Source organism: Triturus cristatus, chromosome 5_2 (assembly GCF_964204655.1).
Source record: "Triturus cristatus chromosome 5_2, aTriCri1.1, whole genome shotgun sequence".
NCBI classification, from domain to species: Eukaryota; Metazoa; Chordata; class Amphibia; order Caudata; family Salamandridae; genus Triturus; species Triturus cristatus.
In genome coordinates, this window is record NC_140588.1 from 19,083,101 (window position 1) to 19,110,324 (window position 27,224).

A 27,224-nucleotide genomic window follows, 5' to 3' on the forward strand; every position below is an offset into this window, starting at 1 on the left:
TCCCTTAAATGACATGGTGTGCATATTAGATGCACTAGTGATTGGATACTGTGGTACCTTATGAGCCCCTAGTATAGGGCATAGGCACTTCACAGACCTACCAGGAGCTGAAGCATGTATTATGCCACCCCTGGGAAGCAGACTAAATCTGACACCACAGGCCTGCTACTGCAGCCTGGGTGAGGTAGTGTTAGCACTCCTCACTGAGGTATAGGTTTCCTATATCTCACCATACACACACATATAAACCTATCAGCCACCCCTTGCTTGGTTTACAATGTGAGGGGTGCCTCTGCCTGAGCAGGAACCCTCTACAGCTGGCAGGGTCTATTCCCTGTGGCTGATGGTGGATGCGGTTAAACCACATACTCTTAAGTGCATTACAACCTCCCGGTTAGTGCTAACTGCATCAAAACATGTTGTGTTTGGTGTCAAACATCTTGGAATCGGGGAGGAGCCTAGCACGCATCCAAGATGGTCGCGTGAGCACAGGGCTCCCCGGACCCTCTCTGCTCCTCGGAATCTATCCTGAGAATATCCTGACGTGGCTTATGGAATCTGGGAGATAAAGACCAGCTGAGCATATATCTCTTTTCAAAACTCAAATCGGACCTGGGAATCCTGAGTTGTCGCCGTCGGAACTTTTGGGACCCACCCGACGGAGGTGACCGGGGTGAAGGTGACCCGAGGGGCCGGGCTGCAATTGAACAACAGCGGCTTCAGCGCGGTGCCAGCTGCCGATCCACAACTTTCGGTTTCGGTTTTGCACTTCAGGAGACCGGCAGGGGGGTGCGCTCGGGGTGGCGAGGTGCTTCCTGGGCCTCTGAATGAGGTTTTCTTTCACCTGCTACTAGAGTGCCTATCGCCTCGGACCCCCTATACCGACATTTTGTGGTCTTCTTGCTGGTGCCCTTACACCTCTTGATTGGGTGTCCCCTTGAGTGACCGTGTTCACATGGGGGGCAAAGGGGGTCCCGAGGGCCGCAAGACCAAGGCTTCCCTCCGCGGGGGAGCAGTCCAGAGCAATAACATGGACCGATACACCCAGGGCAGGGGGCCCTCTGGCGCTGCTGGCCCCCCCTCGGATACTGCGGAGGGAGGCGCGACCGCCTCTACGGAACTATCCCTGCAGGACATTATGGGCGCCATTGATGGCATTAGGGAAACCATCGCGACGCAATATGAGGCCCTGGCCCGTAAGATTGACACTGTCGCGATTGATGTCACCCTGATCCGGGCCGACCTCTCCAAAACTAACGAGAGGGTCCAGGCTCTCGACACACGGACCTCCACCCTCGGTGCGGAGGTGTCGGATCTGCGGGCCGCGCTTGGAGACATCAGGGTGGTCAACGATCATATGGCCCGGCGGCTTGAGGACTTCGAGGGACGGGCCCGACGCAACAACATCCGCGTCATAGGTGTACCGGAGTCCTCTGACGGCCGCCCGGTTGACCTCGTGGTCGAGGAACTTATCCTGAAACAGTTGTCCCCGGCTGGCCTAAGTAAGTTCTTTGCCGTGGAGCGGGCCCATCGAGTTCCGGGCGGTCGGCCACGGCCGGGGGCCCCCCCCGAGGCCTATCGTGGCCAAACTGTTCTACTACAGGGACCGCGACGCTATTCTGCAGGCCTCACGGACCCACGGCCCGGTTCGTCATGAGAACTCGACCATCAATTTTTATCCGGACTTCACGCAACTGGTCCAGAAACAACGGATGGGATTCCAGGGGGTGAAGCGTCGTCTCCGCGAGCTGGGCCTAAAGTATTCGATGCTCTACCCTGCAAAACTCCGAGTGGAACATGGGGATCGGACAGCCTTTTTTGACTCTCCTGTGGCTGCAAGTGACTGGCTGGACTCTCTGCCGGACGGAGGTGGCCGTCCCGGACCCTCTGCGGGCACCGCGGGTGACGGGTCCCCTTTAGAATGACTTTTGGTCCTTGATTTTGCCGTTTTGCACTGTACAGTCGGGTCTTATTTCACTTGCATATTGTGTTTAACCAGGACCAGTGAGGGGGGCGGGCGGGGACGGGTCCCTTACCTCCTCTGGGGTCTTTTCGTAGAATGGGGTTAGAGGGGCGACAGGCACACTGCAAGTTGGGGGGGTTTTTTGGCCCGCAGGGGTGCAGGGTGGGGGGAGTTGGTCCTGGGGTGGGGTTGAGGGGGAGGTGGGGTTGTTTTGCTGTGTGTTTTTTGTTTACAGGGCGAGGTACTGATTTTTGTCCACATTTGGGAACTGTGCTGCAGGCTGGGGGACCCTTGATCTATTGGGGGGGATGGGGGGGGACGGGTTGAGGCTTATGTCATGGAACGTCAATGGGTTGGGGGACCGTATCAAGCGGGGTGTAGTACTGCAATATTTGCGTCGTTTGACTCCTGATGTGGTGTTTCTCCAGGAGACGCATCTGGTTGGCAATGTTTGTCATGCAATGAACAGGGGGGGATACCGCCTCGTGGCCCATTCTGGTTTCACAACTGGTTCCAGGGGGGTGGGCATTCTCCTGCGAACCTCACTTCCGGTGGAGATCACTAAGATAGTCTCGGATGACAGAGGGCGCTATGTGTGCTTGATTGGGAGGTGGGAGGGGCAGCCCCTTGCCCTGGTTTCAGTTTACGTCCCCCCGGGCCTCCAGAACTCCACCTTCACTGACTTGGGTCGAATGCTGCTTGACCTTCCGGACAGCCTCCTGCTCATGGGCGGGGACTTTAATTCTGTGGTTTCGGGTGAACTGGATCGTCACCCACCAAGGACCCTCCCCGCTGCCCAGACATGGCTGGGTGGGATGCTGGATACCTTCGGCCTGGTGGATAGTTGGAGATTAATGCATCCGACCCAATGTCAATTCACCTTTCACTCGGGGGCGCATGGGAGTCTCTCTAGGTTAGACTACTTCCTTATGCCCGCGGCGCAGACTGGTCGGATTCGTGAGGTCAGGCACCTGGCGCGGGGTATCTCCGACCATTCTCCGCTGTGGCTTCTTTTCGACACCGGGCCGCGGTCTGCAGGGCGGATCGCTCCCATTAACCCATGGTACCTGCGAGACCCTACGACTCGTGACAGCCTGGTCAAGGCTATGGACCAATACTTCCTGGATAACGAGGGGTCGGTGTCGTCTGCAATGTCCCTGTGGGAAGCCTTTAAAACCGTGATCCGCGGACACGCCCTTTCCCAGATAGTGGTGGCTAAGAGGGTCAAGAGTGAGGCAGTGGTGAGGCTGGAGACTGACATCTTGGGGCTGGAGTCGGCCTTGGAGGCGAATGTCACTCCGGACGGGCTCCATGCCCTCAGCCTGAAACAGTTTGAGTATAGGTCCCTGGTCACTGACGCGGCCAAAACTATGTATAGGGAGCAGCAGGGTCGACTGTACGATGCCGGGGACAAGGCGGGAAAGTTGATCGCGTGGCTGGACAGGAAGGAGAGAGTGAATCGTGTGGTCCCGGAGTTGCGTGCTGCGGATGGTGTGTGTGTGACGGAGCCTGACGAGATTGTGGAATGTTTTGCCGACCACCTCCGGGCTGTGTACTCCCCAGTGACTGACAGGGATGAGGACGACTCTCGCCTTCTTTTGAGGGATATCGCCTTGCCCGGCCTGTCCGTTGAGGACCGTGAGCGGCTGGACGCCCCCTTGTCGGCGGATGAAATAGCGACCGCGATCCGCTCCCTTCGCTCGGGCAAGGCTATGGGTCCCAACGGTCTGCCCATGGAGCTATATAAATTGCGCCCTGACAAGCTTGCGCCCTTCCTCAGTCGCATGTTCCGTGAGTCTCTGGCGGCGGGTTCCCTCCCGGCCGACCAGCGTTTGGCCACGATAGTCGTTATCCCCAAGGAGGACAAGCCGCGAGACCGCTGTACTTCTTACCGGCCTATTTCACTGCTAAATGCGGAGCCTAAGATCCTGGCGAAAGTCCTTGCCAATCGTCTGTTGAGCGTCGTGTGCGATCTTATTCATCCGGACCAATGCGGATTCATCCCGCATCGTAACACCGCTCTTAACTTGCGGCGTCTTCACGGCGCCCTTGCCAGGGCGGAGCTCCTCTCCGAACCGGCCGTGCTGGTTTCTTTGGATGCCACGATGGCTTTTGACACCATCGAGTGGCCATTCCTCTGGGCTGTCTTGGCTAAATTTGGCTTTGGGGAAGGATTTATTGGCTGGGTGAAGCTTCTTTACACGGGACCCATGGCTCAGGTGGTGGTGAATGGGCGGGTCTCTCGGCCCTTTGCCCTCGGCAGGGGCACGAGGCAGGGATGCCCGTTGTCCCCTTTGCTCTTTGCTCTCGCCCTGGAGCCACTCGCGGCTTGGCTCCGCTGGGAGCCCTCGCTTAGGGGGATCCGGTGGGCCCCGGGCTTTGAAGATCGGGTTTCGCTGTATGCGGACGATATTCTCCTATATCTCACCTCACCGCGGCAGTCGCTCAACGTCCTCTTTGACGTTTTGACTTCCTTTGGGAATAATTCGGGCCTCACGATCAATTGGTCTAAATCCTGCGTCTATCCGATCTCCGGTGGTCCTCCTCTCCTGCCGCCTCGGCTTCCGATCCAGGTATCTCTGAGCGGCTTTAAGTACCTGGGGATATACGTTTCGCTGGACCCGGTGGCTCGCTATGAGCAGAATCTCCTGCGTCCGCTTCGGCGATTGCGAGAGGACACGGCCCGGTGGTGCAGGCTGCCCCTGTCCCCGCTGGGTCGTGCCGCGCTGTTCAAAATGATGTCCCTTCCCAGGTTCCTCTATGCACTCCAGAATTCCTTCGACATCATCCCAGTGGCCTACTTTCGGGAGGTGGAGAGCCTGCAGAGGAGACTGGTGTGGGACGGGCGGGCGCGTATTGCTCTTGCTAAGCTTACTCTCCCCTGGTACGACGGGGGCATCGCGCTTCCCGACATTCGCAGGTATTATTGGGCCGCGCAGCTTTCGGCCATCAACCATGCCACGTATGCGCCTGGCCTGAATCCGGCGTATGAGATGGACAAGTGCCTGCTTCCCGGCGGGGACTATAACAGGGCGCTTTACTCCCGCTCGGCTGGCCGGACCCTTACGGGCCCTACTAAGATTGCGGTGCGGACCTGGAGGGCTGCCACTGCGGCCACGGGCTGGAGTGAGCGACTGACATGTGCTACTCCTTTGTTTGCCTCCGATCGCCTGGGGAGCCTCTGGACTACGAAGGGGTTTGACCAGTGGGATACGATTGGTATCAGCAAAGTGGGAGACCTGTGGCATAAGGGCGCGGTTAAGACTTTCGCGGCTCTTCAGGCCGAATATGAGCTTACGGACAGGGAGTTCTTCCGCTATGCCCAAGTTCGACACGCCCTGCTTTCAGTCTTTGGAGAGGGGACCAAGATCCCGGTTTCTTCGCCCCTCGAGGACCGCATACTTGACGGACATGTCCCTGACAGTACTATTTCTTTAATTTATAAGAAACTGATTAATCATCGGGCTGACCTCTTGGTGCGCCTTCGGGAGGCTTGGACGGGGGATGGGGTGGAATTGGACGACGAGGACTGGCAGTCTGCACTGTCGTCCCCCAAGGAGGTCGCCATTCCGGCCCGTCTCCGGTTGGTACAGCTTAAGATTCTTCACCGGGTGTATGTGACGGGTCCTCGCTTAGTCTCGATGGGATATTCCGATGATGGGCTCTGTAAGCGGGGTTGTGGGCTCAGCGCCACCTTTCTCCATATCCTGTGGGAGTGCCGCGAGGTGGCGGACTACTGGCGCCGGGTACATACGGTTATGGGACAGGTCACTGGGGTTGTGCTGCTGCCGGAGGTGCGTCGCTGTGTTCTGAATGTGTGGGAGCCCAATGATTATAGCGCAGCTCAGACTCGGTGGGCGGCCCTGGGGAACATGATTGCCAAGAGAGATATAGCGCAGCTTTGGGGTGCCCAGCGGCCGCCCACCGTGTCAGTATGGAAGGAGAATATGGACTGGTGTATGTTCAGGGAGAAGACTGTGTATGTTGCCCGTGGTAAGCCGGGGGCATGGGGCAGAATCTGGGGGCAATGGAATGCATATCGCGGGGGTATCTGTAAGCCCCCCCTGGTGGACACCGATATCGCCATGTCCCCCTGACCCTTGACGGTTCCGGGCACCTTTTGGAATGACTACATATGGACGTTCATTTCCCTTGGCCCCCCCCCCCGTCCCCAGCCTCCCGGTACTCCTTCCTTTCGCGTGCTGCTTAATGGTCTGAACTGGAGTTCCCCGGAGGAAGCCTGACCTGCACTGTTTGTCTTTATGCCTCGCCTTTTGTTTTTCTTTTAGTTCTTTGTGTTTGTTGGACTTAAGTCTCCTGTTCCTTTAGAACTATCCGGAGTCAATACGGGGCCGAGCCCTGGGAACCGACTGCAGCTTTGATAAATGTATATTTTATTCTGTACTTAGCGGCCGGCCCTGGTGGTTGTAGGCCCGTGCTTGTAATCGAATTATTGTTCAATAAAAACTTTTAAAAACAAAAACAAAAAAAAAAAAAACATCTTGGAATCATACCCTGGGAGCATGATCCCACCCTTCTAGAGGGGATGACATGTACCTACTGTGGTAACACGGTAGAAATCTGAAAGAGCCCTGGCATCACAAAATGGATGTCACCACCACAGACACTGGGCTGCCCTCCTGCTGCTGACAAACCCGCAGTGTAGGAAGCCCAACAAAAGGAATCCTGTCACAGGGAGGTGTCACCACCTTCCAGACAGGGTTTAGTGTAGTGGGGGTGGGTGGGTGCACTCCTAGAGTGCTTTGAAGTCCTGCACTGGGGAAGCAGTAGGCTCCTCTGTGCATATGCCAGCTCAAACCGGTTCAGGGGCTACCTGCCCCGAAACTGGACAAAGGGAAGTGTGTGTAACCACCCCCTACCCTGACCCTCCTAGAGGAGTGGTCATAGAGCTATTCCCTCCCCTATCTTCAGTATAAGCTAGCAAACCTTGCCATTGCAAAACAGCTAACCCTGGACGACGCTCTACAAAGAAGCATCCTGGCCCTTCGACGTTCCACTACCTTTGGAAGACAGAAGAATCTCCCTTGGAGTCAAGGAATGACTCCCCTGCTTGGCAGGCACCAAAAACCTTAATCAACGGTCACAAACCTTCCCGCCGGAGTCCGAAGTACCTGCAGCCCCGGAAGTGGATTTCCTGACTTCTCGACGGCCATTGTGAGTCTCCAGCAGAGCTGAGGCGAGTGGACCCCACGAGTGACTAGGAACAGCAATATCCGGGTACAGTGCACTATTGTCGAGTGCAACCCCTTCACGACGTTCCACGAACTTGTGCATTGGACCATTTGTGGCCCAAGCCTCCAGCAGGTTGTGGAGCGAAAATCAGAGGCCTACCCCGTCCCAAGTGACCGTGGGCTCCTGTGAAGCATTTCCTCAAGGAGGCGTCTTCGCGATCCCTTGCCCGTTGGCTTGTGTGTCCCCCGAAGACTTTATCGACTCAAAGGGCTCCCCTGATTGCTCCAGGACTGCCTTCACTTACCCTCACAAATGGCGACACTGGTGTCAATAGCCCACACTAAGGAATCTACGGTGCCGAAGCCACAGTGAATTGTCAACTTGGCTGTGTTGCAAACATCCTGTATGACCTGGGCGAGGACTGGTGAGAGGTCACCAGGGACATATGGGAGGACTTGAGCTAAAGAGTCCCAAAGGGCGTGAGAATAGCAACCCAGCAAGCAGCTGGCATTTACTGACCTGAGCATGAAGCTAGTGGATGAAAAGACTCTCTTCCCGAACATCTTCACCAGTTTTGGCTCCCTATCGGGGTAGATCATCAGGGATGTATTGGGACTAGTCTTGCCTGCAGAAGCCCACACCATCAAGCTTTTAGGTGAGGGGTGCAGAGAGGAAAACTGCAGGATCGCCCAGTGGGGCAGTGGCAATGTGCAATTTGGCAATTGATCGGGCGGGGGCTAGAGCAACGTTTAGCCCATACCCCCAACAAAATGTCTGTTACGTCCATGTTAAATGTTAAGAGGGTCTCAGTAGATGTGTCCCCCGACTGAAGAACCTCAGCGAGTACATTGTGTAGGAAAATGGCTCTATATATACTACACCAAAATGAGGTATAGTGTGTACAGAGTCCAGGTGACCACAGAGGTAGGCAGAGGTTAAAGTTAGATATTACCTTGTTAACTATTTTACCACCCACCCAACTGACGCTCACGCCCTTGCTGGCATGAAGGTACCCATACTTATGTTTGCTGACAATACCCTCATTATTTCAAAAACACAGAAAGGGTTGCAGTGTGCACTGGAAAGAATAGAGGATTTTTGTGGAGAACATGAGCTGGTGGTTAATGTGGAGAAAACCAAATTCATGGTTCTCCACAAACGCAAAGCGACCAAAGGGAGAGTCTTCATGAATAATGTCCAACTTGAACAAACTGACGTATTTACGTATTTGGGGATTACACTGGGCAGGAAGCTAAACGGGAAGCCTCAGATTGACCTAATGGCCCTTAAGCATGCACAACTGGCAGGGGCACTACTGAAAGAACAGAAGCTGTCACAAACAAAGCCGGTAGGCCCTGCATTAAAGATATGTGACACCTCGGTTAGGGCCTCAATATCGTATGGTGCTGAGCTCTGGGGCTTCGATAACTTGACACCTTTAGCTACAGCCCAGAACAAATTTGTGATAGCCCTTACCAGCCTCCCGCAATCTACCCCACTTAAGCCCCAATATCTAGATCTGGGTTGCTGTACCATAGAAGACAGTACGCTACAGACCCCTAGCATACTTGAAAAGGCTCTGGTCTACCCCAGAGCTGTCATTTCACGCTAACGCGTTAAAAGATGTCAGAGGGGCAGTTCTATCGAGTAGGATTCTTTGATTAAAAACGATAAAGTGCACACTGGGAAATATGGGGTTGAGCCTTCTGTGGGAAGACCCGGAAAGCAGTTTTTTCCGTCCAAAAAATATATTAAGGAAGCATACTGGAATATGGTTAAAATAAATTGTCTGAAATCCACAAAGAGCACCTCTCTGTTGGGCATTTTTTTTTAGCACAAATACGATACCTTGTTTGAGGATCACTGGGATTTTATATCCAAACCCTGTGACGGGAAGCGATTCCACCAATTCAGGGTGGGTACAAGCCCCGTTAAATCGTTCACACACAAATGGCATAGTCCATTTGATAACAAATGTGTTTCCTGCCCTGACCAGGTTGAGACAATTCCCCACATTTTATTTGTCTGCCCAGCGTACAAGCTCCCCAAGGACAAATGTTAAAGCCAATCTGCTCCAATTTGGGCACCAGATCTAGTGTTCTAGCACTTTGAATACTAAAGACCAATACACAAGAGCCCATAGTGATAGACATGGCTACATTTTTTAACTGGATGTGGGGTATTCGAGCTAAAAATTTTAAGACTTAAGAATCAATGAATGGCAATCGTACTTAACGAGAACTGTGATTACATCTGTTGTACACAATGAACAAGTTACTTACCTTCGGTAACGCTTTTTCTGGTGGATACAGTATCTGCCTGTGGATTCCTCACCTTGTGAATATCCCCTGCGCCAGCAACATTCGGAAACTTTTGTAGCAGTCCACGCCGATGAGGTCGAAGACGACGTCACAGAGGCACGGCTCCGCTCGCGACTCCGCTGACGTCACCGGCTCCATAAGAAGACCTCCTCGGCGTGATGACGTCAGTTCCGCCCCTTTTTTCCGTGCCTTCGAGGCACACGGACGGACTGACAGCAATATATATACACAGTATACACAGTATACAAAAAGCATATCAACACACACAGTGTGGAAAATAAGTAACAAAGCACAAGAAATAACAAAATGCCTTTGACAGCGATAAACACATTTGAAACACCATCAATAGAATCACAGGCATAGAACCACAGGTATAGAAGGATGGACAACGGGGAGGCGGGTGGGTCAGTGAGGAATCCACAGGCAGATACTGTATCCACCAGAAAAAGCGTTACCGAAGGTAAGTAACTTGTTCTTCTGATGGATACATCTGCCAGTGGATTCCTCACCTTGTGAATAGATTCCACAGCAGTCCCCACTCCCGGAGGAGGGTGTCCACCCTTCTACACCAGAAAGTCCTTAAGGACGGATCGCGCAAAATGTCCGTCCCTCCTCACCTCGGTGTCCAAGCAATAATGTTTTGCAAAGGTGTGGAGGGAGGCCCAAGTTGCCGCCCTACAAATGTACTCCACAGGAACACCCCTAGATAAAGCAGACGTAGAAGACTTTGCCCTGGTAGAATGAGCCCTCAAACCCTCCGGAGGCTCCTTACCAGCTAGGGAGTAGCAGATCTTGATGCATAGTACAATCCATCTGGACAGGGTGCGCTTGTGCACCGCACGACCCTTTCTGCAGCCAACAAAGCCCACGAAGAGCTGATCATCAACTCTGATGTCCTTCGTCCTGTCCAGGTAAAAGCTCACCGCCCTCTTAGGGTCCAAACGGTGAAGTCTCTCCTCCTCCTTGGAAGGGTGAGGGGGAGGATAAAAAGCAGGAAGGGTAATGGATTGCCCCAGATGGAAGGGAGTTACCACTTTAGGCAAAAATGCAGCCCTGGTCCGGAGCACCATTCGTTCAGCATGCACAGTCAAGAATGGGGGCTTTGAACTAAGAGCTTGAAGCTCACTTACCCTCCTTGCCGAGGTGATTGCAATGAGGAATACTGTCTTAAAAGACAACAGTCTCAAGGGACATTTATGCAAGGGCTCAAAGGGAGAACCCATAAGATAAGTCAGTACAAGGTTTAAGTCCCATTGAGGTACAATAAAAGGAGTAGGAGGAAATTTATTCGTGAGGCCCTTAAGAAACCTAAGCACAATAGGTGATTTAAATAAGGACGGCTGATCCGGCAGGCATAGGAAAGCCGACAAAGCCGATAAATATCCTTTTACAGTAGCCACAGCAAAGCCTTGCTGAGCAAGAGAAAGGGCAAACTGCAGAATGTTAGACAAACGAGCCTTCAAGGGATCAATTGACCTCTCTCCGCACCAGAGAACGAATTTAGACCATCTATAGGAGTATATGGATTTGGTGGAGTGTCGCCTGGCCAATAAAATAACATCCACCACATCTGGAGGGAGAGAGAAAGAATTCAGGTTGCCCCGTTCAATCTCCAGGCATGAAGGTGTAAGCTCTGGAGGTGGGGGTGTAGAACCTGCCCCTCCGACTGCGAGAGGAGGTCTGCCCTCAGAGGGAGACGGAGCGGAGGGCACGAGGAGAGATGGAGAAGATCTGTATACCACACCCTTCTTGGCCAATCCGGGGCGATCAATATGACTTGGGCCCGGTCTTGGCGAATCTTCCTCAGAACCCGAGGAATCAAGGGTATGGGAGGAAACGCGTAAAGGAGTCGAGAGCCCCAACTCAACTGAAACGCATCCCCCAACGCTCCCTGTATCGGATACTGGAGACTGCAGAACAACGGACAGTGCGCGTTCTCGCGGGTGGCAAACAGATCCACCCGTGGAGTTCCCCACGTCCGAAAGATGTGACGAACCACCTCCGGATGGAGCCTCCACTCGTGGTCGGCGGAAAACTGCCGACTGAGACTGTCCGCACGCACGTTCAGAACACCGGCCAGATGATTCACCATCAGACAAATCTGATGGTCCTGAGCCCAGGACCATAGACGCAGGGCCTCTCTGCAGAGACAAAGAGACCCCACTCCTCCCTGTTTGTTTATATACCACATCGCGGTAGTGTTGTCCGTCAGGACCTGAATAGACTGACCGCGAAGGGAAGGGAGGAAGGCCTTGAGTGCCAAACGTATCGCCCGTAATTCCAGAAGGTTGATATGCAGCAACCTTTCCTCCGGAGACCGGATCCCCCAGATGAGCACCCCACCCTAGAGTGGATGCATCCGTTATCACTGTGGTCACCGATGGAGGTAGATGAAAGGGCTTTCCTTGGGACAGATTGCCCTCCACGCTCCACCAAGACAGATCCGCTGCAGCTTCTCTGGAGATCCTCACAGACTCCCTGAGATCTCCCTTGTGCTGATACCACTGCTTGCGGAGGCACCACTGGAGTGCCCTCATGTGCCAGCGTGCATGGTTGACCAACAGGATGCAGGAGGCGAACAGACCGAGCAGGCGAAGGACCTTCAGAACTGGAACGACCGCTCCGTTGAAATATAAAGGAATCATTTCCTGTATGTCGAGAATCCTTTGAGGAGGAGGGAATGCTCGACACACAGTAGTGTCCAGTACCGCACCTATGAACAGGTTGCGCTGAGAGGGAACCAGGTGAGATTTGGGCACATTGATCGAAAAACCCAATTTGTACAACAGCCGAGTTGTATCCTGCAGATGGAGCAGCACCTTCCCTGACGACTCCGCCTTGATCAGCCAGTCGTCTAAATAAGGGAAAACCGAAATCCCCGACCTTCTGAGATGGGCTGCCACCACCGCCATCACCTTTGTGAAGACTCGTGGTGCCGAAGTAAGACCAAACGGGAGGACCGCAAACTGATAATGTTGCGACCCTACCGTAAACCGGAGATACTTCCTGTGCGACTTCAGAATGGGGATGTGAAAATACGCATCCTGCAAGTCGAGCGACACCATCCAGTCCTCCTGATTCAGCGCCTGAAGAACCTGCGCAAGGGTGAGCATCTTGAACTTCTCTTGCTTCAGATAAAGATTCAAGATCCTGAGGTCCAATATCGGACGCAATCTGCCGTCCTTTTTCGGAATCAGAAAATACCGGGAGTAGCATCCCTGACCCCTCTCCTGCTCTGGGACCACCTCTATCGCACCTTTCTGAAACAACTTCAGGACTTCCATCTGCAGGAGAAGACGGTGGTCCTCCGAGCAAGCCCCTTGGCAAGGAGGATAATTTGGAGGGAATTCCCGAAAGGGAAGGGCATACCCATTTTCTACAAGATCTAAAACCCAGAGATCTGTAGTTACAGATTCCCAATCTTGTAGAAAATGGGTAAGCCGGCCCCCCACAGGACCAGCATGATCCGGAATGTCGAATCTAGGGCTGCTTTGCGGTGGTGGGAGGGGCTGAGGAAGAGGAAGAGGAGGAGGAGAGTTGACGGCCACGTGAGCAACCTCTAAGTCTTCCTCTATATCCCTTGGACAGAGAGCCTTGCTGCTGCTGCTGCTGCTGGGTTGGTCTGTAGGAACGAAAACTCGCCCTTCCAAAGCCTCTGTACCTCTTAAAAGTACCCCTCGGCTGGGATTGAAGGCCCAACGACCTAGCCGTAGCCTTACTCTCTTTGAAGCGCTCGAGAGCAGCATCAGCCTTCTTCCCGAACAGACCAGACCCATCAAAAGGTAAGTCCAACAAAGTTGACTGGACATCCGAAGAGAACTCGGAGGACTTTAGCCATGCACCCCTCCTGGTGGCAACTGAAGACCCCATGACCCTGGCAACTGAGTCTGCTGTATCCAGGCCACTCTGTATAACCTGGCGAGCAGCCGCCTGGGCATCCGATAGAACTTCATTGAAGCCCCCTCTATCCTCCTCTGGCAGTTTTGGCGCCAACTTTTTAGCAGAGTCCATAAGCGCATGGATATAGCGTCCCAACAGACAAGTCGCATTTGAAGATTTTAATGCCATACTGGCTGATGAAAAGACCTTCTTGGCCGATTGGTCCACCTTCTTTGCCTCCCTGTCCCCTGGGACTTGAGGAAATGCCCCTTTCGACCGTCCAGAACAAGCCGCCTGAACTACTAGGCTTTCAGGTGAAGGGTGTGAAGATAAAAATTCAGGATCCCCTGGAGCCACCCTATACCTTCTTGCGACTACCTTGGAGACTGCAGGAGCTGAGAAAGGCTTGCGCCATACATCCAGCACAGGTTCCAAAATTGCTTCGTTGAAAGGCAACAGAGGCTCTGAGACCGCAGTTGGAGAATGTAACACCTCAGTTAAAATATTGGACTTGAATTCAGTAGATGGCAATTGAAGGTCCAACAACTCTGCAGCCTTTCTAATTACAGCATGATAGGGTGCCGCGTCTTTAGAGGGTTCATCCGATGGCGGAGTGATCTCCCACTCCGGAGACAAATCCAGACCACTTGCCTCCTTCAATTCGTCGAACACCTCATCAGATTCGACCAATTCCCCCTCTTCAGCCTCATCCATCAGAAAGCGTCTCTCCTCCAGCACTCTGCGCCTCCCTTCTTGAACGGATCCGCACCTGCGGCGTCGGCGGCGCCGTGATCGAATCCGACGGCGCCGGCAGAGGCGTCGAACGCAGATCAGCTGGAGCAGCCGGCGTCGAACGAGGTCGAGTCGGCGCCGGCGAAGAGGGAAGCGGCGTCGATGTTCTCGGCGCCGGCATCTGCCAAGACGGCGTCGCTGGGAAGAACGGCATAAATGGTGCTTGAGGGTAAACCTGCGGCACACCCAGATTGAAAGCCATCGGACCCATAGGTGCACCAGAGGTATACATGGCCCGAGAGAACACCCCGTACATTGCATTGAGATAATGCGAGGGGTCCTGACCTGGATTAGGGAAAGCCGGATACTGGTCAGGTAACACCGGACTCGGGCCTGCCGGCGCCGACGGTGGAACTTGCGGCGTCACAGACTCACCCGGAGCCTGACAATCCTCATCCTGGGCCGGAGTCGGAGACGGAGCCCGAGGACTTGCAGGATCTGGAGATGGCACCGGCGCCGGAGAGGACGCCGGCACCGGGGATTCAGCCGGAGCCGGCGAAGACACCGGAGAAGATGGAACCGGAGGCGAAGCCGGGACAGGAGAAGGAGACACTGACTCCCTTCGACGCCGAGCAGGCGATTTCGACTTCGAAGCCTTATGATGCGACGAATGCCTCCTCTTCTTCTTATGCTTCTTGCTCTTTGAAGCATGTCCCGAAGTCGACTTGGAAGCCGACCTCGACCTGGATCTTCTTCTACCTTTTTTCTCCTTTTTCTTCATCCGGGCGATAAAGAGCTTTGCCTCTCTCTCCTTAAGAGCCTTCGAGCTCATTTTCCTGCAACTCGAACAACCTCCAACGTCATGGTCCGAGGACAAACACCAAACGCAATCGTCATGCGGGTCAGTGATGGACATGTGCTTGCCACATTCACGACAAGGCTTAAAACCAGACTTCCTTGTCGACATTCTCGAAGAAAGACAGAGAATCTTCAGAATAAACACAAAGTAACAGGTAAAGCTACCAGTAACGATTCCCGAAATCCGTTGGCGTCGTCGGCGCGGAAAAAAGGGAACTGACGTCATCACGCCGAGGAGGTCTTCTTATGGAGCCGGTGACGTCAGCGGAGTCGCGAGCGGAGCCGTGCCTCTGTGACGTCGTCTTCGACCTCATCGGCGTGGACTGCTACAAAAGTTTCCAAATGTTGCTGGCGCAGGGGATATTCACAAGGTGAGGAATCCACTGGCAGATGTATCCATCAAAAACTTCATATTATAGAGCCATGTCTGATAGTTATTCAGATTATGCTTTCCTAAACTCTGCAGAATGCCTGTGTATTATGTCGAAAAGGAAATATATACTCGAATGGTAGCTAAGCCAAGTTGGCAGAGCGATGTACTTACTGCACTATAAAATCATAGTAATTTTTTATCAATTTTACTACGTTTTTAACATTTTATAAGAATGTTTTTAAATGTATTCTTATAGCACACTGTACATACATAGTAACATTGTCTATTACCTAACGTATTTACTGTATCTTAACTCTTGTAAGTATATTTACTTATATTTTCAGTCATGATGTAATACTGTTAATAATATTGTGTCTTTTATAATCGGAATGATCAAAATAAAGACTGCTTTGACTTGGCTTGACTTGAACCTTACTCTCTATTTGTGGTAGAGTGGTCGAGCAGTAAGACAGTATCAGAGGACAGTGTTAAGCATTTGATGTACACACTCAGTCAGCAAATGAATTCACAATCTCAAGAACTGAATTCTAGGCCAACCGTTTTTGTATAAAAATATATACTGTTGTTTTATTTTTAGAACCAAGCAAGCCGGCACAGGTAAGCATTAAATACTTTACAGTAATAACTTGCTGGTTGTAGGACAGTTTGAAAATGCAATAGGAATTGTACTTGGTTTGATTTACAGGGATGCAGTAGGTTGCAATACTTAGCAAATACAGTACATTAAAATGAATAGGCTTTTTCAGTAAATTACAGGTAAGTTACTTTTCTAACTCAGTGCTGGATACCTAGATTCAGCACTGGGACATTTCCTGCAAACAGGTAAGTAAATACGTTGTGGTTATTAGTGCGATTTTTTTTTTTTAAATTTGTTTAATGGTTTCAATCACAGCCATACATACATGATTGGACGACAAGTTCAAGATAATCAACATTGTAACCAAGCAGACATTTATTCCCATTGCATATTAAACATTACCTTCCTGTCCCGCTGGTCTATGCATCTCCATTTCAACAGTAGGCGACACACAGGGATCCCTTCGGTATTTATTCCAATGCGGCCACTTCATATGCCATTTCTTGGGGCACCCGAGCCTTAAAAACCTCAGTCTCTGCCAGCATGCATCTATCAAATTCTATGGCCCACAGGGTAACGAGTGGTGGGTTCGCTCCCCCTCCCCATCCTCTAGCCAGCTCTCGTTTCACCAACGTGTATCCCAATGTAGTGAATTGTTGTTCGACTTCCGTGAGGTCAGTCGCCTCCCACATGTTCAACAGTCCCAGTTGTGGTTTTAACACTATGTCCTTTCCCAAGGCTGCCTGCATGTGTTCTGAAGCTCCCGCCCATATGGCATGTATCTTTGGGCAACTCCACAAGGTATGGTCAAATATGGCCTGTTGTCCACACCCCCTCATACAAAGATCATCAGGTCTAGCTCCTATTCACGCAAAAACTTTCCCTGTGATGTATGATCGGTGGAGTATCCTAAGCTGTATCAGCCTAAATCTCTGTGTGATGGCCGCTTCTCGAGGGGACATAAGAGCCATTATTAGTGCGACTTTTAAAGAATATTTTTAGATTTTAAAACTCCACACTTAGAAACGTTTGGGAAGAAAATTGTCAATGTTATCCTATGGAGGAAAAACAAGTTAATGGTTCACAGGTAAGTAATCGACTGTGGGAGTTAAGGTTCTGTGGTTAGACTCAAGGGTCCCCCCAGGGTCAGTGATGCACTGTTACACCCTCAGCAGCACTAGGGCGGCCGGGTGCAGAGTGTTGAGGCCCAATGCTATCCAATAGGGGATTCGGGGCCTTCGGTTGGTGGCTGCTAGCAAGCAAGCCACTGGGTTGTGGAAGCAAAGCTGCTAAGGTTACGGTCAGGGCACATGGGGAAACAAAGTAGCATAAAAGGTGCACCCTCAGCGGCACTGGGGTGGCCGGGTGCAGCGTGCTGTTTTAACATCTGGCTCCCTGTTGTTTTCCATGGAGAACCTCCGGTTTGCAAAAGCACTGCAGGCAGGGAGACAAAGGACTTCTGGTTGCGACCACCACTTGGAGAGTTAAGTTAGGAAGTTAAGGGTTGGTTAGGCACCATCGGTTTGGGCACCCAAGGCCGTGGGGTGTCTGGTGCAGGGGTGCCTTTTGGGGTCGGATCTTCTTACCAGCTCCTGGTCGCGGTTAGGGGGGGCCTTCTGGATTTAGGCTGCAGGCATCGGGTGGTGGCTTGAGGCAGGTCAGGGGTCGCCGGATCTCAAGGTCAGGATCGCAGGCTGACCTCCTCGTGGTGTATTTCCAATCGAGCAAGGGCCGGATTCGGCGGGTGCAGAGTGGGCTGGATTTGCCTTCTCAGGCTGGTGCCAGAAGCTGCAGTTTGAACAAATCCAGTGTTCACGGGAGATGCAGTCTTTAGAAGTGAAGGCAGGCAGGTCCTCCGGGTTTCTTGAGGTTGCTGGCTGCAGGACACACCAGGATTTCGCAGGAGCAGGTTCGAGGGGAGACAGGCCTGTGGGGCTGGGGCAAAGTCAGTGGGGGTCTTCCTCTTGTTAGCTGGCTGCACGGCTGTTCGGTCCTTCTTTTCTTCTTGTCGTTTCTGGATCTGAGGAAGCAAGGTTCAAGGTGCCCCATAAATACTAGATTTAGGGGTGTTACAGGTAGGTAAAGGGCAGGGACCAATGGGTCCCTTACCTGGGGTGGGGACACCCCCTATCGTGCCACCCTCCTGTGGGAAGGGGGCAGGAGCCTGTCTCTGGTTGGTTGGGTCCCCCTATCCTCAAGAGGCTTCACCTCACCTCCCCCACCTGAGGGGTGGAGTTGGCAGAGGTGGGCACACCTCTTTCCCTCACTTGTTTTTCCCGCCGGCTCTCCCGCCCAAAGTGGGGGGTAGAACTAGTGGGGACCAGCTGCTGAAAGCAACAAATGGTCTGAGGAGGCTCACAAAGGCGGCATGCCTTTGAAGCTTCCCCTTCGTGAACCCTGCCCATCATAGGGGAGGAGGCTTGACACCTCGTCCCAGAATGTGCATTGTTTCAGGCCCCCGAGAGCAGCAGGCTATCAACCCAGGGGTCCAGAAACAGGTCTGTTGGTGGCAGCCTAAGCAGCCACTCAGTCGAGGCACTAGAAGTTGGTAGAGTTTCAGGGGGCATCCCTAACTTTCCCTCTGTTGTGCATTTTACATTAAATCCCACACTGGCATAAGTGTGGGTTTAATGTGCTGAGAAGTTTGATACCAAACTTCCCAGTTTTCAGTGGAGCCATTATGGTGCTGTGGAGTTCGTAATGACAAACTCCCAGCAGCATATACTCTTAATGGCAGCACTGCATTAACAATGCCCAAGAATGGACTTAGGCACCATAGGGGTACAGGGCTCATGCACCTGTACCCTCACCACGGGCATAGTGCACCCTGCTAGAGGGGTGACTGATCTATGCCAGGGCAGTGGTTTTGTGGGCATGGCACACAGGGATGTGTGCCATGTCGACTCTTCACTTTGTTCCGCACCAAGACACGCAGCCTGCAAAGGCAGTGTGTGAGTGTGAGGGTACAGGACCTCTAAGGTTTGGCACAATAAGTGCTGCAGCCCTTAGAGGCCTCTCTGGTCACAGTGCCCTGGGTACCTGTGGTACAATTTACCAGGGGCTGACATGTGGCCAGAAATGCCAATTGGGTTTAGGCTTCAATGCAGTTTTAGGGAAGGAACAAATACAACTGGACCTTAGGAGGGCAGTCATTAGAAACAGTGAACGAATATCTACTTCGGTCGTATATTTTCTCAAACTTTAAAAAAATCACTCTCATCTCCAGCACCTGGCTAACAAAGCTGATGCTCACGCAGGGGCACTCCAAAGATTATACTCCTCCACTGGGCATAGGCACTTCTCAACCCTTTTACAAGTTTATAGTATCAAGATCCCTCCAGTTCTTTCATACGCCCTTGAGCATATCCCAATAAATCATTGGCATCCAATACAACTCAAAAAAAGTAAGATTCTTCGGAAATTAACCAAAATGTCTCAAGCTGTACCTGTGCAGGCCCTGCGCCTTGAGTTTTCTCTAACCAGCACATACGCTAGAGGAATCACTAGTATTATTCGATGGGCATATAACATTTTACATGCTGAACAAGGTAATTTAAGAGCTCTACTAAAACTGGAAATCTTTGACGAAGGATCTTCAAAATATGTCTTTTATCGAAATTTAATGTTTGCATTGAAGTTGTCCGAATGTACAGTTGATCTGTTGAGAACTTGGACCCCGGCACATTTGAAACTTCTCAAAACATTTGACTCCAAGGATATCTTATGATCTCGACTTCCAGCACTGTACAAAATTGCAATGTTACAAGGTCTATGCCGATTCAATTGTATTTAAACAAAGGCAACAATACCTTACTTTTACTTTAAGACATGGTGCCCGGCGTTGTATGATCTTACTTCGGTTTGGGATTCTCCCTCTTAAATCTTTAATTTGTAAATGGACAAATGATGATAATTCTAGTAACTTATGTGACCTTTGCAAAGGAGGAGTTCAAGACATAATGCACATTTTGTTCGTTTGTCACAATTCCACAGTAGTAGTCGCCAGAAAGCGATTTTTAAATCCAATTCAAACAAAGTGTAATTCCACGAATGTACAGAGTTTGATTTCCATCCTCAAATCACCCCCAAATGAATTTGTATACTATAACCTGTTTACATTTTTTAAAACTTTTTTAAATTTGTATTAACATCAGTGTTTACAAATATTATTAATTACGAATGTAATTTTAATGTTTTATTGAATTATTTGTTGTTCTCAGTAGAGAACTAAATCAAATAAAATAAATTTGAATTTGGGAAGGAACATAGGTCCTGGGTTCCTGATTAGCTGGAGACAAGGGCACACTGAAAGAACATCAGCAACTCAGCAAAACGTGGGGGTATACCATGCAGAAAGAGGAAACTTTCTCACACATTGGTACAGAGTTGGAGGTCAAGGACTTTGGCCGTCCCACACATAACACATAGAGGAAGCCCTCTCCTAAGTGGCAGGGCCTGGTGGTGAGAGCAGACTGGACTCGGGGGAGTTATCAAGGCCCCTACCCTCCTTCAGGGTGTCATACCAATGCTCTAGGTTGACCAATCTCATCATCATCATCAACATCATAATCATTATCTGAATCTGTGCCAAATGGGGGGATGCAGCATGTGCATTTGTCATTATGGATGCAGATCAAGTGGAGGAAATAGAGATTCAACAGCGACTGGGCAAAACTTCGACTTGGGTCAAATAGCGCAGACTTGATGTCAGAGAGGACAATTAGGACCTTAAATTCCAGAGTCCACTGTCAGCATATGTATTGATGTGCTGGGTGCCATCGTGGACTGTGGCGTCAGAGGTGGATTTGATAGTGGAGGCGGCCCATTACGGACTTGGAGGGTCCAGCGGCGCAGAGGGGAAACTCAGTGGCAGTACCCCAGGTGGAGAATCTCTAGGTTCTGTGGGGCCCACAGGAAAGCCAGAAGGAGTCAGAAAGGATCCAAAAAGATGGAGAATTGCCTTGCAAAACTCTTTGATCTCCTTAGCAGAGGCAGATGGAACTGGAAACTTTGGTTGTGCCAGAATAATTTCAGGTTTTTACAAAACAAGGGTACCCAAAAAGGTAACCAAGGACCTTGGGTATCAATATTTTTAGGACCAGTGGGCCTTGACAGAAATTTAGTACAAAGAAAACAATCAACATAGACTTGAATCGGTGCTATATTCCTACTGTCTAGCTGGACAGTGAGATTTTAATGATTATAAATTATGAACCTGTGAGAACAAATAAAGTGGGACACAGTCCTGCATCCTGCACATTACATTGAACATAAAGAAACGAACACAAACATTCAGGCAAGGCAGACGAGATTGCATGCGGTAAAAGCAGTGAAACAAGCAGAATACGAACAGACACCGTTACACTTATATTTCAAAAATAAAATTGTGTTTGCGGTGTAAAGTGAGTCGACGACGTTTCGATCCTTTTATCGAAATAATAGGATCATCATCAGGACAAAATTCATAAATGCCTGAGATACATATGGCCTGCAAAACAATTAAAGATTGGGGAAAAAGAACAGACGGAAAGGAAATTTAGAATAAAACAACGTAAAAACAATTGTAAATAACAACACTTAGAGCCAGTCAGTCAGTCAGAAAACACTTTATTCGATTAATTAAAATCATAAAAGTGCAGATTTCATACAATCAATAAAAACAGTCAAAGACATAAAATAAACCAGCAATATTAAAAACATATCCACAGAATTAAAAATACCGTGGCTAAAAACCTTCAGTCAAAAATCGTTTAAGAATTGCACAAATTAGAGGAGAATTTTGATTTACAACGCACAGCTGCTGCCAGAAAATTTGCCACACTAAATATAATGCGAGTACTACTCAACTGCTGTAGAAATAATAGGGCAGGTCTAACTTGTACAAAACCAGCTTCCTTCAGAATTGGCAGCAGATATTTTTTCCGGCTAGCAGAATAGAGGTCGCAAAACATAATAAAGTGCAATGTGTCTTGAATAGAAAAATTATCACAATCACATACAGTTTTGCCCCAGGATGGATAAAAACCAAGTGAGTGCTGAATCAAATTAAAACGAAATCTCAGCAAAAGAAATCTATGATGTGGATTAGATACAATACTTAGATAAGGTTCCAGCGAAGGAGATAAGAGAAGCATAAAATGCATTCTAACACATGGTTTTAAAAGTTCCCTCTCTTCGCGATCCAGTTTGACCCTATCTATAAAGGACTGCTTAATCCAAGCTAAATCAGCCTTAACAATATGTGATGGGGATGAAAAGGGCTCTGGACGCCCCAGACAGGAGAACGCCGCTCTGACGTACTCCAGCCATGGTATTCTTTTAGCATGGTCCAAAGCTAAAATGTCCTTAAGAATCAAATGATTGAGAGTGATTTCCTAATTTAGGCAGGTTTTCACCAAGCACAACAGTGGGGCCATCTTCAGCTTATCCCAAACGTAGCCCAGGCCCACCTCCGCATGAATGGAAAAGACAGGGGTCGGTTGCGGGACTGAGAGCAAGTGTCTCAAGAATCTATTTTCGACCACTTGGATCGTGTCCTGCGAAACATAGCCCCACAGTGCCGCGCCATAGGTGGCGATAGCCAAACATTTTGCAGTATAGACTTTTAGTAGGGCCTCCATTGGTCTTGCCCCCAATCTTTTAGCAAAGCTCAAAAGCGCAGAGGTAGATCTGGCTACGGAGTTGCATTTGAGCTTTATTTGCGGGCCCCAGGTACCACTCTCATCAAAAAGGACCCCCAAATAGCAGAAAACCTTAACTCTCGTAATCTGCTCCCCATTACAAAAAAAGGATCGAGATTTAGGTTTTCTGCCCTGTTTCCCCACCACCATGAAATGAGATTTCTTAATATTCACCTTGAGGTCTAAAGCAGCCATAAAGGCGCCAAAGGAATCCAGCAGTCTCTGAAGCCCCACCCCAGTGCGGGCCAGTAAGACCGCATCATCAGCGTATAGGAGAACCGGTATAACTAGATCCCCTACACGCGGCGCATCCGCCCTCGGTGTCCCCAGAGACCTTTCCAGGCCATTGATATAGATAGTAAAGAGGAGTGGGGCAAGGATACACCCCTGCCTCACCCCTCTCTCTGACCTAAAGTGCTTGGTTCATTTCCCATCCTGGGTGACCCTCACAGAAGCAGAGAGATCCTGGTGGAGTGCTACTAAAAAACCAACCAGGGGAGGGTCAATACCCAGATCCAACATAATAGACCATAGCTTTGACCGATTGACTAAATCGAAAGCGGAGGACAGGTCCATAAAGGCCATAAAAAGGGACCCATCCTTAGCCACTGTGTATTTACTGATTAAAAGATGGAGATTTAGACATTGATCAAGGGTCCCCCTATTCGCTCTAAACCCATATTGTAAATTAGACAGAATACCCCGGCTGTCCAGAGCATCCCTAAGTTTAAGAAGTAAGATACTGCCCAGAATCTTCACTGCAGAGTCTAGCAGGGAGATGGGTCTATAACAGGAGGGGTCTCCCCGTATACCCTTTTTAAAGATTGGAATGATTACCGCCGTAGCCCATGAATCCGGGAACCTGTGACCAGACACAGCATTAAAAACGTTTGTTAAGACCCTAGCCCAAAGGATAGGGGAAGAGCCATATAGGTCTGCCGGCACACCGTCAGGACCCGGCGCCTTGTTACTTGCAGAATCCTTTATGGCTTTCTCCACATCCACACGGTCAAAGGACAAACAGGGCAGCGAAAGGGGTTCTAAACTAGTGCTGCTACTGGGAGGACTTGAGCCACCCGCTCCATACATATTACTAAAGTAGTCAAACCATTGCTCATCCGGAATTGCACAATCCAAATCAGAGCCCACGGTGCCCGAAAAAAAAAGATGGTTAATTGTTGCCCAGAACTTACCGCTGTCCCGAAGGACATCGATAGATAAAAGATTGTTCCAGGCCTCTGATTTAATTGCCTTTTTCCGTTTGGCAATAGCCACTTTATAGGCCCCTCTGGCTGCTACAATTGCCCCCCTATCCCTAAGGCAACTATTTAGTACCTTATGTAAATTACTATGGGCCTTAGAACAACTTCCGTCAAACCATCTTGACGGATTACTACTACTGCGGGTTTTAGTGGAAGTCAGGTCCCTGGAGATCTGGGCGCAGATGGCCTCAAAGGCACTAACCACCTCCCCCGCCGGTGAATTATCATTAAGGCAAGTGGCCCAGTGCCGATTAACTTTAATGTACAGCTCCTCCATAAAAGTTTCGGGTACCACCTTGGCCCATTTGACTCTACGACCCTGGTCCTTCGTACTCCGGGGAAGGTCGCCCTGGCCAACATGACGCGACTCGCCCGAGCTTTCGGGCATGACCAGCTCCAGACAAACCGGATTGTGATCACTAAGGGCAGACGGGATAACATTATAAGCTCTTACCCGTGCTAAAGCACCAGAGGACATAAAAATATAGTCTATCACTGACCCCGAGGTCGTACCTTTGTACGCAATAGCCCTACCTCCAACCTCTATAATATTAGACTCAAAAATATTGGAGGTGGCCAGGAATTCCTCTAGGGCCTCCACCTGCTTAGAGTGCTCAAAGTGAAGTTTGTGAGTCATTTCGTCTAAAGCTGCGAGATTGGTCAAGCAGCACAAAGTTGCTGCAACCGTTGTTCACTTTAGCAATGGCAGAGTGCAACAAAAGCAGGAAGGTGTGGAAACCTACCCCTGGGCATGGACATCACAGGTAAACTGCCTCAGGAGCAGTGCACGTTTCCCTCCCCTCCACTGGGTATGCACAATTTCACTTAAGCATTTGCAGAGTGCAATAAACTTTAGATTGCCGCAGTGTGCTCCATTTTTCAACCCCCTTCGCATTAGGAGATCCCCTCGTTATTTCTTTTGCACGCTGCAGCGTGCTCCTTGAAGCTCTTTTTCTTCCCCCCTCCAACTACGCATTAAGAGCAGATTTCCCCCACCCTCTGTATATGTGTGCTTTCACTTTACAAATGGCAGAGTGCAACAAAGGCAGGAAGGTGCGGAAACCTGCCCCTGAGCACGGACATTGTAAGGAAACTGCCTCTAAAAGCAGGGAGCAGTATACGTTTCACAAAGCCTTAACCGAAATAACCGTATCTGCACAATCAGCCCTAGACTTTCAAGAGAGCGCACCGTTGTGATGTGTGCTTACACAGCATCATGCCAAGCTGCCCATTGTCTGCTTCTTTATTACACAGTAACCGCAGCTGTTAACGCCCCTTACGCCTCACATCCTTAAAAGTTCTGCGATATCCTGTACTTGCCAAATTGTTTGGACTGTTTGTTTTTTGCATTTTACAGGCGGGTGTGGTTGTTAGTAATTTACACCCGTATCAATTAGTCATTCGTCTTTTTTCACGTTATAAGTGTTTTCCGTACGTTACATCACCATCAGCTACATTAATTTTTCCTGCGTAGTCTACCACTTGTTTTTTCTTCTTTCGTCTGTCTTGCCTGCGTCCTGCCACCCATCACCAATTGTCCGCAGCCATAAATGAATACCCCAGGCGTCTGCACATTACTGTCAAATACCTAGGCATATGCCTACCTCCTGTGGTCTCTTCCTGAGCTGCCATTTATTTACGAGTACTACGCCAAGCGAAAGCTTGTGACTTCAGTGAAAATACTTGCTCTAACTATGGCCTTAAGTGTTGCAGCAGTCCCCCCACCCCTCCCATGCCTTCTTCCTTATGCGTTGTTACCTTACAGAATGTTCATGCCCTATATAGATGTTCTGTGTGTGCCTATGTGGCTTCATGGGTCCCCAGCTGTGTTTTGTCAGTGTATGTCTTTAGTCCTTGTTGTAGATGCGTTTATATAATGGTGTGTGTGCGTGCACCAGAGCTAATAGTTCTTGCTTTAATGTGCTGATGCATGAAGACACAGGCATGCACAAATGAGGTATCCTTGCTTAGCACATTAAACCCAGACTTAACAGCTTTGCCAAGACTGTTATTCATAGTAGCTTTCATTCGCCACTTGTGATTGATTCAGTTCTTTCATGCCCTCTCTAATCTGTGTATACACAGATCCTGCATTCATAACAAGACTACGTGTGGGGGTCCTTTTGATGTAACTACATGCCACCCCCCCACCGCTATTGTGTGATTGATGCTACTTCACACAAAGGCAGTGGACAAATTGAGATATTGGTGCGTTGGCTGTAAGCTGGCTAGAATGTGTAACTCGGTCATTATTTGCTAAACTTTAATGTGGAGGCACCCACATGGACTATGGCACTTCAGAATGCAATTTGTTCAGATTGGTTTTGCAGCACGTGGCTGGACAATTTTTTTTAGCTGGGGGTTAGTTATACAGTGTTAATGTTTAGAATGTATTCAGCAGAATGTCACGGACTTCGTAGTCACCAAGAAGCACGTGTTAGTCCTTGTTGTTGAAGTTGGTTTCATCAAGCTGTTGTTTCGTGCTCTGACTAGGGACTCCCACTCCTTATCGTTGGTAAACCCTTGCATAAATCGCTACCTCTCACAAGCAGCAACAAAATTAAAGAAGAGTCAGTAGATCTGACTTGTGAAGAAGATGCCATGTACATGTATCCAAAGGCTACACTGCACACAACTTTGTATTTGTGCAGGTTTAGTGCATGCTCTATGCACTGAATTAGATTGCAAAAGAATCAATGGTGAAAGGGTGGGAATAAATGTTTTGAACGTGATGTCTTTAAATATGTTCATGTTGCAGTGCATTGGTGTGTGGTAGGGTTAGTATGCATAGGTTAGTGCAAAAGTCACAAGCAGTGTAAAGGCTGGAGAAAACGTTACTGCACATACTGGTAGCATAATATATTGTAATAGTTTCCATAGTATGACTTAGGAATTGTTTTATTGCTATTATATGCATAGTCTTATATGGCTGCAGGCATTACCGTTATTCCCCTGATCAGTTTTCTTTCTAGGTGAGAAGAAAGTGGGGGTGGAGGGAGAGTTCCCCCAAAGTTCTGCATGAGCTAATACCCAGTTGTGGTTGTAATGGTGCCTCTTCAAACTGCCCGCTAAGGATATCGGACCGGATTTTCTACAGCTAACCTTCAGACCAGAAGCCTCTTCATTTGGGCCAGTACCTGTGAGACCTGGGGACTCACTAAGTAAAGTGCTTAATGAAAAGGAGCAGGTTATCCGCTTAAAGATCTACTTGTTCTTTTCCAAAACATTGCGTCCTTGCCTATCCATTCGGCCATGGTCTCAATAGCCTGAACAACAAGTATTGGCATAGTCAATAGGTCACGCCTTTGTGACCTTATAAGTGTTTAGCCATGCACAGTTGATGTTGTTGCACTAAGGATATTGTG

The 27,224-nt window shown here is 49.9% G+C and overlaps 1 protein-coding gene across 1 annotated transcript in view; it reads right to left on the bottom strand.

The window, feature by feature from the left end:
• Window positions 1-27,224, bottom strand: part of MARCHF6 (membrane associated ring-CH-type finger 6) — a 1,340,093-nt gene that overhangs the window by 868,926 nt on the left and 443,943 nt on the right. The gene's annotated exons all lie outside the window — the stretch shown is intronic.